An 11,537-nucleotide genomic window follows, 5' to 3' on the forward strand; every position below is an offset into this window, starting at 1 on the left:
TATTTAATTTGTATTGATTTTTCCTGCACTTTCATAAGCAGGCATCACACATCTGAGCACACACAAAAATGATTACTTAAGTGATGATTTAAAAATAATGGATGTACATTAGCACATGAATGATTAATTCCCTTTTGTGAGTACAAGCATCCAGGCTATGGCTGAGTAAAATATTGATGGTACAAAGGAAATGAGCTGTTTCTTAATTTAGTTTTGTTCTGGTAATGTGTAACTAATGTTGTTCCCTTCTAGCAGTATGCATTTAGTGACCCTTTTAAATTTTAATACCTGTGATAGCTAAACTAATAGTTTCATGGGACATATAAGACGAGATTTTGGAAATAYGCAGGTAGAGTTTACATGCAATAATTTGAAACTCTGTAACACATATAACACAAATAGGTACTTCCAGAAGAACTTAGATAAAGTCTCCACACACAGGCTGGCATTTCACTGGAAAGCTGAGGCTTTTTTTTGTACATGCCACATTGAAAGGTAGATTTCATTGTCATATTAATCTCATGAGGCTGTGGCATATGAATCCCAGTTCATTGGGGTCTGATGCTTTCGTGAGGTACTTGAGAGTGTAGGGGTTTGTGACAGTAGAGCAGAATGAGACTGCAGGATGGCTCTGAGCACCTGACACTTGGGCACGTGTTTACTCTGAATGTAGGGRAACATGAGCACTGAGATCAACCTCTACTGGACTCCTGCAGCTCCCCTCAGAGGTACCTACATTGTGGTTTCTCACTCTTCCACAGCTGTTAAGGTGKTTCTGGAAGTTTTTGCCTCAACTAYAGCACCCTGAGGYGTTTTCCCACCTATCTGCTGCTAAATGCCACAGCGGGGAGAGAGACACTGAAAGCCAAGCACTGCTCACATGGTCCTGCCCAYAYCTTCAYTGCAGAGCATGGCAGGCCAGGCTCACCCATCCCAAACTTGACCATRGTGCTGGTGGAACAGAGCAGGATGGGCTGGAAATCAAATAGAAACGTTTTCAATACTGCAGAGGYGTGTCTGGGCAGCAAGGCGTGTAAGGACACAGGTTAAGGTAGAGCACAGCTCKGGGCTCGGGCACCCTCAGATGGGAATACAACCTTGTTACTCAAGGTTGGTACACAGACTGGATTGCTGGCACTGCCTGCCCCCTGCCCATCTGCTGGAATGGCACTTTGCCCACAGCMTGGTGACATGCCAGGTTTCATTTGAAGTAGGTGTCTTCTAACAATGGGTTTAGAAAGCAGCCTGTTGAAGACAGCAACTGACACTTCTTTCTTCAATAGGCTATTTTTGGAGTGGGAACACTTGCTGGCAGCAAGTGCAAAGGGCCTAAATCAGTTTCTGCTAGTCAGCTGCAAAAAAAAAATCTCATTTGCTACAGTAACAGAAGGTTTGGGCTAAAAAGTAAAGTGGCTGCTTCCATTTGCTCTTGCTGGCCTCATATGGGAGGGTTTATTGTGGGCACTTAATCCCACTTTACCACGCTGCATGGCAATTTGCAGGTGAGAAGGGGAAAGGAGTGTGTTGCTTTTGAGACAAGAAAGGGTGCTGCTTTGTTTAATTTTAAACCATGATCCTTTGATATTTTCCACTGCTGCAATGGATATTATATGGTAATCCAGCCAGGACATTTTATATGTGAGGAAGAGTTTGAGGGTTGCCTCCCCAGGATGACATTTGAAAAATACAGTTCACTTTTTTTTTTCTTTTGCCAACTGAGAGAAGAGAGGGTTCTTCACTTAGTCCCAGCAAAAAAAAAAAAAAATCCACAGGCTTTCTGTCATCAGGTCTGTTTGAAAGGAAAAACACAGACTTAGTGACTGTCAAAAGTTCATGAAGGGGTGTAGATCAGAGAGCAAGTTAACACATGCAGTTCTCCCGAGTGACGTTCTGGACACGGGATGCCTGAAACGTGGGCAGGGTGTAAAACCACATGGCTTTAAGAGCAGCCCAGATGGCCAGCAACCCCAGGAACACATGCACACGTGCTACTCTGATCCTTTTAGGAAGGATTTTGAATCTAAATTGTCAGCCTGACATCAGTGCCATGACATTACTGATGGGCAGGAGGGATAGATGRTCCAGCTTGCAGAGAGCTCCTCTCTTGGGTCTGTAGTAAGATGGCCTGACATCCCTCTTCTGACATGTCCAAAGCTCATCTGAGCTTGAGACCTGGCTCTGTGATCCAATGGCAGTCCAAGCTTGACCATAGCCCCGATCTGCTCTCAAAATCACCAGTCAGTGGACAGGCTGCTTTCTCCTCGCCCTGCCTTTGCTGTGTCCCCCTTCTTCCCCTGGCAGGTGGCAGGGAGGCTGCTAAGCTCTGTGCAGCTGGTCTGCACATATGAGGAGTGTTTCTGTAGAGACTGGCTGCACGAGGAGGAGACCTTTGCATCCCTCTCTGGGTTGGTGCTGGCCTGGTGCACACACATGGGTAATGATGGCASGGCAGAAATGGCCACCCAGGCATTCTCTGTCAGCATGCAAAGTACATATGCACAAAACAAAAATCACTGAGATTCTTCTGAATGTGGGAAGCTATTCAGGCAGTATCTGAAATACTCAGATATAATGTCCAAGTCTGAAACAGCTTTTGATAAGAAAGCTGAGAATAACCTGTCATTGTCCCTGGCTACTGGACAGTAGATACTTTATTGTAAAATTATTTATTTGTTGTAACATGGCTGCTAAAATCCTGGCACTTTGTTAAGCAACTAATCTTTTTTAAAAAATCAAGTCTATAAAAGGAGCTAAACGCTTTGACTGGAACCACAAATACTGTTTCTCCATTGCTTCCCAAGTAGTGAACTGTTTTTCATGCCCTCCTCTTCCCCACAAAGACACAGAAGATGGGAGATCTGTAGCTAACAGTGACAGCAGCTACGATTGCATCACTCCAAGCAGCAGAGGGAACAGAGTGCCTGCAGCAGTCTCTGYGATTTGCCAAGAATGGAGATGTCATGGCTTAGTCTTTTTTTGACCTGTGTCAGGTAATAGCATTGGCATTCCTACCTGAGCCTGTTTTTCCACGTCAAGCACCATCCAGAGTATTTACTTATAACTTGATTACTGCTTGTTGCTTTCTGTATGTTTTTGCAATGTTAATTCTTCCAGTATGCGATGCAAATAGGAGATTTTGTGGGATAGAATAGGTGCCACTGCTAATTTATATTGCCTTGGATCCAAAGTGCTTTCTACACTTTTGACCCCAGACACCCCCCTCTCCTAGACCGAGCCTCCTCCCTTGACAGCTCCTTTGCATGACAGTTTCCTGCATGAGTTGTCACAGACAATGGTATTTCCCCAGACTCCATGGAGCTTTGCATCACTCAAGATTAGTGGGCTGACATGCACAGTCATACAAGCAGCTGGCACACTGTGATCAGTGAGACAATGTGGGGGTGAAATGGGCCACCTATCTCATTGTCACCTTCTGTCACCTCGAAGGTGAAAATGTGTCATCTTGCATCCTCCAAAGAAAAGTAGTAGGATGTGTCCCTGGAGCAGTGGCTTCCGGACAGGGTGCACATTTTAAATGTTGATGGGGGGAAGGAGCAGTGCTAACTCCAAAGGATCAAATGATCTACACACACTTCTGCTTGTTAATTTTGATAATGTGGTATATAAAGATAGTAATTGTGTGTGCTCACCTTCCATCTGTGGAAATTTTTCTTCTCCTCTAATGTGCAAAATGCAGAACAGAGGAAAGGAAACRTTTCATGGATGGCTCTGTTGCAGCTGGTCAACAGAAAGGGTTTTTGCAGCCCACAGTCAGCACACAAGAAGGAGCACTGAGGTACATCAAAGCTGGAAGTCATTTTTTTCAAACAAACAGTAATGTTAGATAAGGCCATAAGTGTCGAAAAACTAATTAAAGGTAATCACCTATGCCTCAAGAACAAAATATCCGAGGCTGAAGTCAAATACTGAGATGTCAAGGGCTATACATTAAACAGAAACTCAAGGTAATAYGCCAAAGGCAGCAACTGCTGTCATTACTGATTGTGTGTGGGCTATGGACTTTCTKTGTGTGTCACAGAGGTAAAAGTACACAGTTTGATCATCGTTCTTCTAACCCAGGGTGAGAGTCCATCCTCTTGCTGGATAGGAATGCCATGTGGTAAGGCTTCATTTTTTAGAATTCACGCAGATACAAATTTGCAAGCAGTTTGTTTACCTTTCTATTCTTAGTAATTACTGGTATTATCTATTTTCTAGACACCCTCCCTACATCAGCCGTGAATAATGTCTGTCTGATCCTTTACAACTGTTTCACTGTCACCCAAATGAGGCAGGATTTTGGCTCCTGAGTCAGTGTTAGGCTGGACAGCTGCTTAGCTGTGACAGCCCAAGGAGCTACCTCAGGCTTGCCCAAGGGGGATTCAGACTGTACTAAATTACATTCTCAGAGACTAATTTAAGGCCTTAATCCATGGAGTTATATTTGGTGGGACAGTGAAGGAGCAAAGGTTTATGTGTGTCTGTGGGAGTCTGTACATGCACATCTAATTACTTATTTTCTGTAATACCAAAACCTCCATGACTATAAAATGTCATCAGCTGCTACCTGTGCGCTCACCTTTGTGGAGGACGTGTTTGTTTGTGTATGAAGTCAAGCTGATTCATGTTGGATTTTATGGACTCTGGAATGAGCAACATGATAGAGATCTATAGATAAACTAATCTGCTGGTATTTATAACCAGTGAGCAATTGCTTCACCCCTTTGCAAGTTTTGAGCTGTGACAGTTACAGTAGAAAGTAGCTTTACTGTAGCTCTGAGCTGTTTGACAACATGTATGGTTGGCTAAATTTCTAAGGGAATATTTTATTTACCTTAAAGAAAACATCAATCACGCCTTTGGTCATTCCTACTGCTAGGGAGTAATCCTTCTTCTTCTTGGGCAAGTCATAAAACACTTAGAATTCTGAGCCCAGTGAAGCAGACAGATAAAATCATATGCTCTCATCCTACACTATCTTGTCATTTACACATTAAAAAAACAGTGAAATAATRGAATGTTTTCAGGCCTGCTCCTGTTCTGAAGGTCAATGGGTCTCCACAGGACAACAGGGCTCATCACACAGAATCAATTACAGGATTAGGTAATCCCCTAAAATGGGATTAAAAAGTGATTTTGTGTAACAGAARTTGCTATACATAGTATATAAATAGATAATAATAAGGGTCTTGTCATTTTGTGATTAGATGACATGAACACAGATTTGTTTCTTCTATATATTTTCATCTGTCTGTGCCTGGAAAAGGCAGCACATTTTACCATTAGYGAGGAAAAGTGTAGGTAAACACTGTGGATGGTCAGTCTGTACTGAGTAGCAGTGTGACAAATGAAATTTTGGAAATTAAAATTGTAGGCTGTGAGGCAGATCACCTATTAATCTTGGAAGTGTGCCAGTAAATCTAATTACAGTATTTTGTTGATATTACCTTAGATGTTTTGAATTAATTCCCCATCAAAAGATGGGTACTGTGATATACCAAACTGAAAATCTGATAACTGTACAGAAAATGGAGGGTTTTTTTCTTTCAATCATTCCTGTAGACATTTAAAGTGCTGAGGGGAGTGAGCAACAACTACTGCCCTATACCTAGACCCAAAGGGCACCATGGCAATGCCTTCAACTTGGCTTTGCTGTTGCCAGCTCTCTGCCCTGAACAGCTGTCCCTCACTGGGATAATTTTACAAGATTATTCTCCTGCAAGGAYCATGAATTAATCATGTTTTATTATTGCAATGATCTTTGCAAGAAATTGCCATGGCCAGCACCATTGGCCTGAAAGAGCCAACCTGAAGGAGATTGGTTTTTCCAAGTTAAGCCTGATGGGGAGCTTACAGGCAGGAAAGACCAGTTTTACAGGACTGTGCCCAGTTATGTTTATTGCTTGAATCCCTTTTATTAGCTGTGACATACAGTCATCCAGATTTCACTCTAGGCACATTTCAAGTTGCAAAACACACAGGACAACACATTGCAAATACTGTGTCCATGTCTTTTCTGTCTTTGCTGACTTGGGTTCTCTCTGCCAGCACCACAGCCTCAGCAAAGGAGGAATTTCTGGCTTTGCACTGCCTCGGGTTCATCTCACAGGATCCTGTGGGATCCCTGCTGGCTGACTCGTGCAGTATACTGACAATGCTTAAAAAAATTATTTGTTTTCCAATTATTTTTATTCATTACTGGCACATCTGCTCTGTTTCCCCAGAGTATAGATGGGGGAATTGRAGACCCAATGTATTGAATTTCAGCTAGGCCTTTGCCTGAGAGCAGCTCGATTTATCACTTAAATATTCAATATAGAGATAGTTCTGTGGGCTTCTCAAGGCAAACTGATGTCAGATGATCGTGGGTGGTCATGAATAACAGTGTGGACCCATTTTTTATACCAGCCAGAAAGCCAAATGACAGGAATGAAAGGACATGCACATCCTGATCCTATACAGGACAAAGTTGCCAAGTTGGGGTGCACAGCCCAGCATCAGCATCAGCAAAAAATTCTCACTGAACCTTCAAGTGACACGCATACAGCCTGAGATTTGTGCACATCCCTCTAAAGGAAGAGGCAGATTGGAACATAAAAAAGAGAACAACAATGTTGCTAATGGCTGGACTAAATGATCTTAAAGGTCCTTTCTAAATGATTCTATGTTAAAATGAATTTTTGATAGTCAGAAATACTTTAAACACAGCTCACAATACCATAAGCAAGAAGATGCTATAAAAAAGTATTGGAACTGTTTTCTGTCCTCCCTATMTTCTACAAAATGGTAATTGCTTAAAAGCACCWCCTATAATTTTCTGACAGCTGTCAAGGGTGAAAAGAGGAGTTTCCCATCATTTGGAAAATAAGAAAAAATTATCTTCTCTCCTTTAAGCATTAGAAAGAACTATACTCATGTGATAACTTRGATACTGTTTACAGGGATAAATTTATGACATCTTTCCTTAAACTTATCCCTCTTTAAATAATACTTGAATTATAACCAATTATTTGTCTGTATCAACACAGCACAGGCTTGTTGCAATGTTAGCAATTTGCTATTTTTAGCCAGTTGGTGTAAATCACAAGCRCCAATGTTCTGAAATGTCTCGCTTCTGACTTGCATTGATACTGGTACAATCTCAGGACTTGAAGAAGGAAAATGGTTGGCTCAACTTTATTGCTTTGCCAGCCAAACACGGGGATTTTCCCCTGTATTCCCCCAGGCAACAAAGTTTAGGGTGATTGAACAGGGATATGCTTTAAATGCACTCCAGGAAGATTAAAGACCGGTCTTCTTGGGACCTAAACACTGGGGAATGGGGGATGAATGAGTATGTACAAGAAGGGCAATACCAACAGTAAGGGTTCATGGAGAGGGGATGCTAAAGCCAGGAAGGGTCAGCATCCCTCTAACAGAGGTGAGCATTAGGAAACACATAATTCTGCACCGTGCAGGCCAACCCTGGAACACYGTAATGAGCTATCAGTTTCAGCTTATGTGGCTTTGGCCCTGTTCTGGTGATGAGCTCTGAGGTATTACAGCTTGATCTTCCTATTTTCTACATTTACATTCTTAAAAGTCCAAAGGAGAGAATTCTTCACCAATCRATAGGGATAAAAAGCCTGTTTTTCTTGGAAATTGTTCTACATTTATTCACGTATTGTACATGCYTGTCCTGTCCTGTGCTATGGCTCCCAGGATATTGAGAAGACAAGAAGACACATAAAACCAGAGATGTATGAAAATAACTTTTCTAGGTTGTTAATACGAACTAATATTATCAGGCAGACAAATGTTTGCCCCTTCTATGGGAGCATTACTCATTGAATAGCACCTTAAATTGTCCAACTAATTTTATGCACTCATAATAAATAAATTCTATTCTCTTTTATTATCAAACTTAATTACAGTCAAGGTAAGTCATAACATCGCACTTTGCAATTTAAATTTAAGGACAGTGAATATAAAAACTGCATGTCTACTTCATCAGGAATTATGTCTCGATCCATATTAAATTACCTCTATGCAATGCATTGCAGTAGGCAGATGTCTGTATGCACTGGCAAAAAAAAAGAGAAGGGGGGAAGAAAATATTTAGTTAAAATAAAATGACTCTTAGGATTTAACATCATCACTTCTTAGCACTGCTGTGATTGAGCTTCCCCCTGTAACTGACATTTGCTGKTTTTATTAGAAATGACACAGCTTAAATGAATATGTCCTCAAAATATAAGTTTGATATTTCATTCAGAAACCATTGTGACCGTTYCCATGCTGAGTCACTGATGGAGCTCTGGCTCGGCCAGGGGTAAACTGTCAATGCTATTTCTCTCAGTATTTGGTATTTCCTAGGGAAGTGCCATTTGAGCTAACTTTCCTGAGTTCTGAAGGTGGTTTCCCAAACTCACAAACTGCCCTCCACTGTGTGCACTTGCACTTCCTTACCAAATCACCCTATGGCTGAAGTGGTGATTTTAATCAACACACCTACTTGCTGAAATCKCTTCAGCTTTGGTTATAAACCCAGTGGAGGCATTCAAGCAGAATGAAATGTCTGGTYTAAACATATTTTAGTTTAGTAGTATTCATATTTTAAAGAATAAAAAATTCAATCTGTTGTTCTAACAGAGGGTGGTTCTATTATTAGTATGTAAATTTTTAATATTCTGGTTACATTTTCAAATTCATKAACAAGTGTTGCTCAAATCTATAAAACACTTAGAGGTGAAAGGTCCTTTAGACAGAGGGAATAACACRTACACCCTTGCCATGAGACAGGGTGGGTTACTTCTCCTGTTACCACCTCGAACTCAGGGTCGGTCTCATTGAAGCCAAAGCTGGTCCTTGGCATTTCTGRCTCTTGAGCTGGCACTCAGTTCATTTTATTCTGCCTCTGTACTTCCAAATTCTGCTGATGTGTTTCTTTTGCAAATCAATTATTCTAGGGGTAATTAACATTTAAAAGCCATGTTTCTTTTAATTCCATTAGTATATTTGTGACAAGAAATGTGTTGGCAGAATCCAAAGGTTAAGAGTTACAATGAAGAACAAGTTTTAGGATAAATGAAAGTTAAGGCCTAAAAAAGTCTGACAATACCCCATKAATCTGCACGCTATTGACACAATAGTGGTCTGTTGTGTCAAYGAGGTTTTAAGAAGCTTTGCAGCACATGTTACTGATAGTTTATCATATCAATAGGAGCCTGCATATATTCGTGTTTAAAAACCTGTGGCTGTGTAATTCCTTGACTGCACTCATATTGTAAGTGCACACACTTTAAATCCTTACATAAAGTGGTTTCTAGCCATGCAGCAAATTTTAAAATTATAATATACTACCATATTTAAGTGCAGACACAAGGTATTAGTCTTGGCTGTACCCAAATCATCTAAAATGCTGTACTTCTAGCTGAAACCCTTCGCCCTACAGGAATGCAATCTGATTCTCAACATTGTGTCACCTGCCTAATTGAAGCAGAAGGAGATTTAAACCATATTAATCCTTCATCCTGATATATGGAAACCTTGAGTAAGATTGTGGCTGGAAGGTCTAGCAGGGAAAAAAGGTTCCTTCCCACAAGCCGCCCWTCTCAGAGCAGAGGGGGAGTGTGCAGCCGCAGCCCACCCCACAGCCAAGCAGTGCCAAGGGCTGTGCATCCGATGCCCCCATGGCAGGGATCACTGAGCAACATCGAGGAGTGATTTCTACATGGTAGTCATCAAAGGGGTGTATTAAATGAAAATATGAGTGGCTCTTCCAGTGCTGCAGTTTTTCTGGCTGGCATTATTAGCATCAGGAGTTTCAAACGCCAAGGACAGAGCCCCACATTTGTAATGCCGTGGTGTAGTCAGCCTGCACCTAGGTACCCATCCGTACCCACCACAAATCCACCCCTCAATGGGTCTGCTCTGTGTCTGACTTACACTGCAAAGGCCACAGAGCCATTCTGTGAAACAAATGCTTCTTTTTGAGGCACTTGCAGCTTTTTTGTCCTCAGGATGCCGTTCGATTCCTAACCAAGCAAAGAATCTCTATCAGAGCATTTTCGTGCACTGTGCAAATTTTGGTGCTTTTCAGATTAGGGCTGTTCATGAGAAAGAGCAAATAATGTCCTTACACCTTTAACCAGGCAGCAGCTCCTGGGGTGCCACATAGCTGTGCTGTGTTCGCTGTGAGGAAGCCCATAATGATCTTGCCTTTAGCTTGTCACCACTAGGAAACATCAGAGAGAGACAGCCAAGGGACTGAATTGCCAAAAACGTCCTATTCCCATGGCTGGGAGATTTTGCTGGCACCATCTCTAAAGAGAATTTACTATGGGCCAAATCCTGGCGCCCTTGCTTAGATGAATCAGTTCTCAAGAGGCAACACTCCTGCTGCGAGTGGTGCGTGCGTAAAAACCTGCCAGATCAGCCCAAAATACTGCTTGGGAGTATCAAGTGCTTGTCTTCCAGAGGGGTAGGAGTGCTGTGGGAAGCAACCAGTCCAAGGCTTTGCTATGGAGAGTGCTCAGTTTATGGGCAAGAATTTGGGAACCGTGCATGAATGAAGGATCTATTCTCCAGTAAGAATCTCTAAATTACTTTTAGTCGGAATTCTCCTTATTTCCCATAAAACAAACACAGATGAGACAGTTTGGAGCATAATCTTTTTTTTTTTTTTTCCCTTGCAGGGGCATTCAAAATAGTCTATGGTACTTTAAGCCTTAATTAATTTATCTTTCATGTGAAGAAAAATGAATTAGTGACAGCTATTTCCTGGACTTCATTTCTGGGATTAAACTCTTTTTTTTTCTGGAATATCTGAGGGGATTTTGGACAGGCATTTAAAAAGATGTCATTTCAAGGACATCCCCCCCAGCACCACACGCGAAATACTCGTCTGCAAAATCGAGTCTCATTAGCCTGCAAAATTGCATTGCTCGCAATGACTTTTTCTTCCCAAGAAAAAATGAAAATTTCTGTCTTAAGCAACGACGGTGGCGTCGGCGACGAACAAAACGCCTTCCCGATGGCTTCGCCCAAGTTGTTTACCTCCGCRGCCTCGGGGGTGGGAGCGGCGGGGGCAGGTTAGCCGAGGGGGGCCGGGAGGGGTAAAACTACGGGCGAAGTTTGCCGGAGCTCCGCGCAGCCGGCCGGGGCCGGKGYYGGTGTYGGTGTYGGTGTYGGTGTYGGGGCGGCGCCCGGCGGTGCCCGCGGCGGGGGAGGCGGAGGCGGTGGCGGCGGTGGGGCAGAGACCGGGGCGGTGCCGGTGCCGGTCCGCCCCCCCGCCATGGCGAGACTCGCCGGGCTCCGCCGCCGGCCGCGGGCAGCGCTCCCGGTGCGCTGACACCGAAAAGTTGTCCGCGGTAGTGGCGGGGCGCGGGCCGGGGGCCGCCGCGGGGCCGGCGAGGCGGAGACGGCGGAGGGACGGGCGAGAATAAATCCATTGGCGGGAGGTGGAGCGGGGGTGGGCTCTGCCGGGCGCGCCTCCCCCGCGCCGCCCCGGCTCCCAGCGCAGCGCCGGGATGGGGCGCCCGGCGGGGGACGGCGTG

Source organism: Malurus melanocephalus, unplaced genomic scaffold, assembly GCF_030028575.1.
Source record: "Malurus melanocephalus ecotype Western Australia unplaced genomic scaffold, MMel_1.1 scaffold_116, whole genome shotgun sequence".
Lineage (NCBI taxonomy): Eukaryota > Metazoa > Chordata > Aves > Passeriformes > Maluridae > Malurus > Malurus melanocephalus.